Here is a 9,545-nt window from a genome sequence, read left to right as displayed (position 1 = left end):
CCTGTTCGTCGTACACCCTGACTATTGGCGCTCCATAGTGTTTACACTGGAATTTGGAAGAAGAGTTGCAGGGATTTGGAAGCTCCCAAAAATCATGTCATCATCAAGGAATCAGCTGCGTGGAGATCGGAGCTAGTTGATTCGGACACACTAGAATCAGCTTTCTTCAGACAGCGCCAGCAGATGACGACAGAGGCAACGATCGGCGCTGGGACGAGACATGCTGGACTCTACAAAAAGGGAAATATTAGAGTCCAAGTTATCTTAAATTAGGAATGTTTTCATTATGCCAAAGATTGTATTGAGTCGTACTCGAATAAGGTTCATGTTTAGACTCCGGGTATAAATATCGAACCCCGGCTATTGTAAAACAGAACAATCAATCAAATACAAGTCAATTACTTTTTTTGGCTCTGGTCATCCCTTAGGAGTAGGAGTAGAGTAGATCTCGGTGAGTTCTTCAGCGAGTACGGCTGCATGGATCCGGTCGACCTCCACTGCTTGTCTGTAAGTACCATCATAGTTTATACCTCTGTTCGTATGGCTGCATCGATCCGGTCGACCCCCACTGCGACTCTGGTATAGGCTAGTTATCGACTCTTGTCTAATTCAAGTATGGCCTATGTGATTCTGCCTCACACCCCACTGCTTGAATTAGATCAAGGTCAAGTTATTGGCTCTACCTTAGTATGGCAGTCTTTGGTAGATTCATTAAGTTACCGATATTGCTTATTGCTTTCAACATTTATCTAATTACAGCAATATTACTCTGCTCGATTGAGATTGATCTGGATCGGCCTTATATCTTGTTTAACTCATCATTTGCTAATTTAAAATTGATCTAATCTACATCTTAAGCGATGAGTTATGATTTTATAGGTTGTTTTGCATCAATCTTAATCGTGCATGGCGTGCGGTTAAGGCATGTTCGATCTTGAGTAGATCTATTAGTTAATGAAAACCGTTCCATGGCCCGTCATCATGGCCTATGGGATTCTTCCTCTCACCCCATTGTTGGCACCGTGGAGTGGGGATCGTTAGTTGATAGACCCATTCCTGAGAAGACATGACCTTAACTGTGCGCTATGCCTGAATCATCTGTTTAGCCGATATCGAGCGCTTTCATAAACAGTTCACATTACGAGATCATTGAAGTAGAGATAAGTTGAAAGATATGTTAGCCCCATGATCTTAATATTGTATTATGGCCTGCATAATTCTGCCTCATGCCCCACTGATATTAGTAATAAGTTAGGGTCATCGAGTCTATTGTTGTTACTATGGCCTGCATGATTCTGCCTCATGCCCCACTGGTCATGGCGATGGATGAGATCTAACATGTTCATTAGATTTATCTTTATTAAATAGTTAAGTAGTGTTGAATTGTCTCTTTATAAAAAGGAGTTCGGTTACTTGTAATAATTGGCTCAGTATAAACCGATCATCATTGATATCTTATTGCCATTGATTAATATTTGCTTAAATAATATTTATCCTGAATGACAATCGATTCTTCTTATGCGACCCCATGAGCTTTAATCGATTTATTCTTATGAATATGCTGGAATTGACTATTTAGTCGATCGCTCATATTGGCTCTCAGAGCCGCACATTCAGCACTGTCTAGCAACACCGGCACGTTCCGCCCTTAATTACTGATGAGCTTTCTCTCCTTGTCAATTGTAGGGTCAAATTGACTGGCATGTCTTGGGAGGATTGCGCAGGATCAACCACCCTTGGGCTGAAGCTAGGTGAATCTGCTCCATCGAGCGGACCCTTCCGGCTTGATACGTGTGTCCTCGGCACGAAGACAAAAATTCTGTGTCGACGCACATTTCTGGCATGCCCAGTGGGACACCACAATTGTCATGGCGGCTCACAACAACGACAACATACTTATGGTACATTATGAAGACCTACCTGATGAAGATAAGGATACCATTAGCAAAGCTACAGAAGAATTTTAGAAGAAGTGTTTGTTGTCCTACACCAAAACACGTGACAGCACAATTATTTAGAAATTTCCACTACCAAGAGTTCTACTACATGGGCAGACAGATACAGTAGAAGCTGAAGATAGGCATTTCTTTACGAAAGCCATAGACAAATCTGTTCGTGATGCCATATCAAGCCGTAATGAAGCTTTTGTTGACGCATTTCACAACGCCATGAAAGAGGCGATTCATGGAATTTCAGTTGGTCAGGTTGGATCAACTTGTTACAACATTCTAGATCCGTCGACTCAAGGGACTAATCAAGTCGGTACCAGCCATCATGAAGCAGCACCAGCTGGTGATGGTGATGTCCAGACACTTCAAGGTTCATCTGAACAAACTCCAGGTACTACTACGAATTAGATACAGTACAATCCTGGACCATCAATACAGCATGTGCAACAACCGGCGGGGTAAGGTCAGAATTAGGTGATCAATTTTGGCACATCAGGCCACATACTGTCATCGGCTCAAAAAATAGCACCATCAATTCAAAGGAATCCGTAGAGATAATGATCCTTATGTCTATAATCAGAGACTTCAAGCAGCGAGCCAGCAAAGGACCCAACTAGATTGAGATTCCACAAGGCTATCACTATGGCATGGATTATAACACCCTCCACATGATGCCAAATCTAGGATATCAAGGCATGTGAGATTTCAATCCATAGATGGGTCAGCAAGTACTGAGAAACCCAAATCCACAAGCTGACGAGTTGCTGCTGAAGGTGACCGAGATGATGAAGAATCAGTTCGGTCTAAAGCAAAAGGGTCTGACTTTTTCGTACTAAACACCCATATCCAGAATGGTATGATTTGGGATCTCTTCCTACAAATTACAGGCTCCTAGAGTTCGCCAAGTTCACCTGGTAAAGATAGTACAAGCACAATAGAACATGTCAGTCGGTATCTTACACAATTGGGCTGAAGCGTCAGTTGAGGATGCCCATCGATTTCATTTCTTCTCCTTATCCCTGTTAGGGCCAGCCTTCACTTGGTTTTCGTCACTACCAGTCAACTCAATTGCCAATTGGGCTGACCTAGAAAAGAAGTTTCATACATATTTTTACACTGGGACTGGAGAAAAGAAGATAACCAATTTGACAACCATGAGACAAAGGACTAATGAATCGGGCATTGAGTTTCTTCAGAGATTCTGGGAGACTAGGAACTTGCTTCTCATTGAACTTGGCCAATGATCAGCTAGCTGCTTTAGCTATCCAAGGAATGTTGCCAATGTGGAAAGAAAAGCTGCTAGGACAAGAATTTGACAACTTGGGTCAATTGGCTCAACGAGTAGCAGCGCTCAATAGCCAATTCCAGAGTATGCACAGAGATACCCGATTCCAGAACAGTACCACCGTAGCTAAAGCTTATGATTCATACTCAGTAGATGATGGCTATGAAGATGAAGAAGAGGAGGTTGCTGTAGCTGAATGGAATTAGGGCAAGAAGACAGTAATGGTGCTAAATCCTTAGGGAAGAGGAGTCAAAGAGAGCTATGACTTTGATGTCACAAAATCGGACAAGCTCTTTGACTTCTTACTTGAGAAGGGCTAGATCAAATTGTTGGACAATCATATTATGTTGCCCCCTGAACAGTTGAAGAATAAGAAGTTCTGCAAGTTCCATAATGCTACTTCTCATTCCACCAATGAATGCAGAATTTTCCGGCAGCATATACAGAGGGCTATTTAGCAAGGGAGGCTCAAGTTTGATATACCTCGGAAGATGAAGGTGGATGATAATCCTTTCCCATGAGATCAAAATATGGTTGATGTTGGCTATTCAAAGGAAAAACTAAGATCCTAACATCGGCCAAATCGAGAGAAACGGGAACAGTTGATCCCAAAATGCAAATATCGGCTGATGAATACAGAGAGATTAGAAAACGTCATAATCAGTAGAGGAGCCAATATGAATAGGGGGAACATCAAAGGATGGAGCGACAAAGCCGTGAGTCACATCTCGGATCCTGTTAAACAAGTGGCAGCGGTAGAAGGAAAAAGATTATCAGTGATGGTTAGAGGATCAAGAATACCAGCATCAACTAGAAGAAGAGTATGAAAGGAAGCAAGCTAAATCACACTGGAATTGTCCTTTCTTCAGATACTGCTGGAACGAAGGTTTGAAATTGCCTACCAGACATGACTGTCCAGAATGCTGCAATCAATATTGGGAGTTTAGGCAATCTCAAGTCAACCGCCGATCTATCCATGCCCAGGATGCATATCATCATAATAACATGGATCGGTGCTTAAAAAATAAAAGTATCCATGATCGGCTGGGAAAAAGAGTTGTTGACCAAGACTGAGCAGATCATGAAGAAGGAAGCAACCAGAGGGAACATGTTTGGCAGGAAGGCCAATGGTGCCCTGGAGGTTTAACCAGAAGCCAGAAGAGAAGAGTGCAACACCTAAGGAATAAGGAGATAGAGCAGGCTCAGCCATCCGGTAAAACTCAAGTGTGGCGTACCAAGCAAATAGCTGATAGAAAGCAACCATTGGCTAATATTCAAATGGTTTTTCTATAGCCATCAAAATTTAGAGTCAATGGTGAAAGCCCACAGCCAATCCAAGCAGTCGGCTTTGAAAATTTGTTTTAATGAATAATCCAATAGATGGTACAGATGGTAAACTAGGACACGGCTTCACGTCGGCTGATGAATTGGAAGAAGTGGATATTGGTTCAGGAGATAGATCTAGGCCGACATACGTAAGTGCTAAATTGGATCCGGAGTATAAGCGGGAATTAATTAATTTATTAAAAGAATTTAAAGACTGCTTTGCTTGGGAATACTACGAGATGCCTGGTTTGGACCGGTCAATTGTTGAGCATCAGTTGCCAATCAAACCTAGATATCGGCCATTCAAGTAAGCTCCCAGGAGATTCAATCCGAACGTGCTTAATGATATTAAAAAGGAGACTAAAAGGCTACTAGACGCGAAGTTCATCCGACCATGTCGATATGCACAGTGGATATCGAATGTTGTCCCTGTATACAAGAAGAATGGAAAATTAAGGGTTTACATTGATTTCGGGGATCTGAACAAAGCCACACCCATGGATGGTTATCCAATGCCGATAGCCGATATGTTAGTAGATGCAGCAGCCAGACACTAGGTTATTAGCTTCATGGACGGCTATGCAGGGTATAACCAAATTTCAGGGTTGAAGAGGACATAGCGAAGACCGCTTTCAGGTGCCCCGGTGCAATCGGCTTGTTCAAGTGGGTTGTGATGACCTTCGGTCTGAAGAATGCTGGTGCCACTTATCAAAGGGTAACAAATTATATTTTTCATAAGTTGATTGGCAGGATTGTTGAAATCTACATTGATGATGTGATGATAAAATCAAAAGGATACAAAGAGCATCTAGCTGAGTTGCGGGAAACTCTAGAATGCATGAGAAAACATGGTCTGAAGATGAATCCTAATAAGTGTTCCTTTGGGGTATCAGCTGGGCAATTCTTGGGTTTTATGGTCCATGAGAGAGGGATTGAGGTCGGTCAGAAGAGCATGAAAGCAATTGATGATGCGGTGCCCCCGACTACTAAGACAGAGTTGAAATCTTTGCTTGGCAAGATTAATTTCATCAGAAGGTTTATTTCAAATTTGTTGGAAAGGATTCTTCTGTTTTCTGCCTTGTTGAAATTAAAGAACGATCAAGAATTCAGATGGGGTGACATACAACAGAAGGCGTTTGAAGAGATAAAAGAGTATATGAAGCGTCCACCCGTGCTAGTTCCTCCTCGGCAGGGTAAGCCTTACAAGTTGTACATATCGGCCGATGACAAAACAATTGGATCAGCCCTAATGCAAGAGTTTGAAGGAAAGGAGCGAGTGATTTTCTATCTAAGCTGGAGACTTCTAGATCCAGAAACAAGATATTCTTCCACCAAAAAGTTATGCTTGTGCTTATATTTTTCTTGCACCAAGATGAGGCATTACTTATTGTCGGCCGAATGTACGGTTGTTTCCAAGGCTGACGTAATCAAGCACATGTTATCGATGCCAATACTAAATGGGAGAGTGGGAAAATAGATTCTCACGTTATTAGAGTTTGACTTGAGGTACGAATCGGCTAAAGCAGTCAAAGGGCAGGTAATAGCCGATTTTATCACCCAGCATCGTAAACCAAGCATGAATTATGTAGAGCCAGTACCTTGGACGTTATTCTTCGATGGATCATCTTGCAAGCAAGGTGGTGGCATTGGTATTGTTATTGTTTCGCCTTGGGGGGCAAATTTTGAGTTTGCCTTTCCAACCGAGCCAAAGGTTACCAACAATCAAACAGAATATGAGGCTATTTTGAGAGGGATTCAACTTCTTCATGAGGTAAAGGCCGAAGCAATTGAAATATTTGGAGACTTACTGTTAATTATTAATTAGTTGATCGGCCTATATGAGTGCAAAGAAGACACTTTGAGGAGATATTATGACAAGTGCCAGAGGTTGCTCAAAGAGTTTTCTCATGTCTCATTTCAGCACATTTCGAGGGCACAAAATCAAGAAGCTAACCATTTGGCTCAAAGTGCATCAGGTTATCGAGTAATTCAAGAAATCTTGAGCAATGAAACCTTGGATAATGACTGGAGAGTTGAGATAGTCAACTACCTTAGAAATCCGTCACAAAAAGTTACCAGAAAGCTAAGGTATAAATCGACTAAATATGTTTTGCTGGATGATCAGCTGTATTACAAAACGATCGATGGGGCCTTACTCAAATGCTTGAATCAAGAAGAGGCTAAGGTGTTGATGGGTGAAGTGCATGAAGGGATATGTGGAGCTCATCAATCGGCTTATAAGATGAAATGGATTATCTGCAGAACTAGATATTTCTAGCCAACAATATTAGAAGATTGTTTTGAATATTACAAGGGATGCCAAGACAGTCAATGTTTTGGTAATATCCAGAAGTCGCCTGCATCGGCCATGAACCCAATAATCAAGCCATGGCCGTTTCGGGGTTGGGGAATCGATTTAATTGGCCAGATCTTTCCACCCTCGAGCAAAGGATATAAGTTCATATTGGTAGCAACCGATTACTTCACCAAGTGGGTTGAAGCAGTCCCCTTGAAAACGGTAACTTTAAAAAACATGGTTGATTTTGTCAAGGAGCATATTGTGTATCGTTTTGGGATTCCTCAAACCATCACTACCGATCAAGGGACCATGTTCACATCAGAGGAATTCGGAGATTTTGCTGCCAGTATGGGGATCAAGCTGCTAAATTCGTCTCCTTACTATGCTCAGGCTAATGGTCAGGCAGAGGCGTCCAATCAGATTACGATTAAGCTGATCAAGAAGAAAATTGAGGAATAGCCCGGGAAGTGGCATTCGACGCTTAATGAGGCACTATGGGCATACAAGATGGCCTATCATGGATCAATTAAAACATCACCTTATGAGCTTGTGTATGGCCATAACGCAGTCCTTTCTTGGGAAGTTCAGACCGGATCGAGACATGTTATGTTACAGAATGATTTGACAGCCAAAGTCTACAAAAATCTTATGATGGGCGACTTAGAAGACTTAAGTTGCCTTCGGCTGCGCGCTCTTGAAAATATTGAAGCCAATAAACTGAGGGTCGCAAAATATTACAATAAAAGGGTCAAGAATAAGCAATTTTTTGAAGGAGATTTGGTATGGAAAGTGAAATTGCCGATCGGGTCAAAGGACAGTAAGTTCGGCAAATGGTGCAATTGGGAAGGGCCGTATCGGATCAAACGTTGTGCACTTGGTAATGCTTATATTTTGGAGACACTAGGAGGAGGAGAAGAGTTCGGCCGAGCAATCAATGGGAAATATCTAAAGAAATATTATCCCAACGTTTGGATTGACACTTAAGTAGCTGATTTGTTCGGTCAACAGCTCTAATAGCTGATATCAGAAAGGTATCACCTCTAGTACAAAAAATGAACCCAAAGGAACAGAAGCCAGTACGATGTGTATCGCCTATAGGGGGAAAGCAGACATGAATGAAGTAATACGTATAATATAAAATAAGAGACAAAGGAAAATCATTCAAGACGAAGGGATTGTTTGCTAAAATCACCTATTACAAGCTACGGGCCGGAAAACAATTTGCTCACTACATCATCGGCTAAAGTATTGAAAGCTACAGAGTTGGCGGCACTGAAGAATTCCTCAGTCAAACGTGCATGATCCGTGGGAGGCACTGCATCCGGGAAACCATGAGGAAAAAAGCCGAAGATTGTGACCTGAGTGGGCTTGTGCAGTAGCCAACGTTGTGGTAGCACCATGATGAGCGCCATGGAGAGCAACCTCCCTGACGCGGTTTGGAATGTCATGCAAGCGGACTACCGGAACGGCGCCCCTAGCATTGACAAATCCCGCCACATGATCTGCGGCTGATCGAAGGCTTTCCAACTGAGCAGTTAGATCTGAAAAAATTCAAGGAAAGGATTGATCAGAAGGTCTCAAAGGCAAAGTTAAGAAAAAGCGAAAGAGATTGCGGTAGCCGTCTTACCTATGATTCTGCCTTCAGCCATGGCCAACCGTTCCCTTAGATCGGCCTCGGAGGACGATCGGATTTGAGTCATGGCCAGAGCCGACTCCGCGAGGGAAAGACAGTTGGTTAAACTTTGATCAGTCCGATCAATGCAAGCGATTAGATCGTCATTATCGATCTGCCTCCTCGGATAACTGGGAAGCTAGCGACGAGTCGGTGTTGAAGACGATCTCAAAGATTGAACCAAGTCAACCCTGTGCTCCGAGACGGTGGAGACATCTCGAGTAGCGCTTTCTCGGTGATGAAGACACTGGCGCGATGATGCGGACCCGTTAAGAACTTCCTCAGCAGGCCTCTTGCTACTCTCCATGATCTCAAACCTATAGAAAAGCAGGGACTATGCTAAAGACACAGAAGGTTTGAGACGAGACGGGTAGTTTTCTGAGCCCTAGCCGTGGCCCGCATATATAGCCCAAGGAGGCGAGGAGATGGATTTCGCCGAGGGTATGGAAACTGAAAATAAATACGGAAACAGATCGGCACTCCGGAATTTTAGGGGAGAGATAACGAAGAGATAACAGATTTAGACTTATTGCTTCCCTAGATTATGAAACGTCATGGGATGGATATGAAGAATTTATATTAACCAGAAATCAACCCACCAAGACTTCTTTGGATTGAAGGGAGTCTGGGTCCCCATAAGGCCGAAGGTCATCATAAACCAGGTCACATCGGTCGGATAATGGAATTATACCAGGAGAAGGGGAAAGGCCATCCGCTTAGCAGACGCATAACTAGTTTCTTGGTGATCGAGAACTGTGGGAAAGAAGCCTGTGGCTCTCCCAGCGGGCATTTGATGAAGCAAACAAGGGGAAGGTGTCCACACATTTTAGCCCTTGCAAACACTAGAACAGCTTTGCGAGCATGGATAGAAGACTCAGGTGGTATCACAAGACTTCTTCTAGCCAGAATAGTTGATCCTCTTGCTCGACAAGGCGCTAGAATGAGCGACACAATCACCCTATACACAAGAATTCTTTTAGCCACTCAAGACCTTCATAGCAAAAAAGATAGACC

Source organism: Miscanthus floridulus, chromosome 5 (assembly GCF_019320115.1).
Source record: "Miscanthus floridulus cultivar M001 chromosome 5, ASM1932011v1, whole genome shotgun sequence".
NCBI classification, from domain to species: Eukaryota; Viridiplantae; Streptophyta; class Magnoliopsida; order Poales; family Poaceae; genus Miscanthus; species Miscanthus floridulus.
This window is presented reverse-complemented; position numbering follows the sequence as displayed.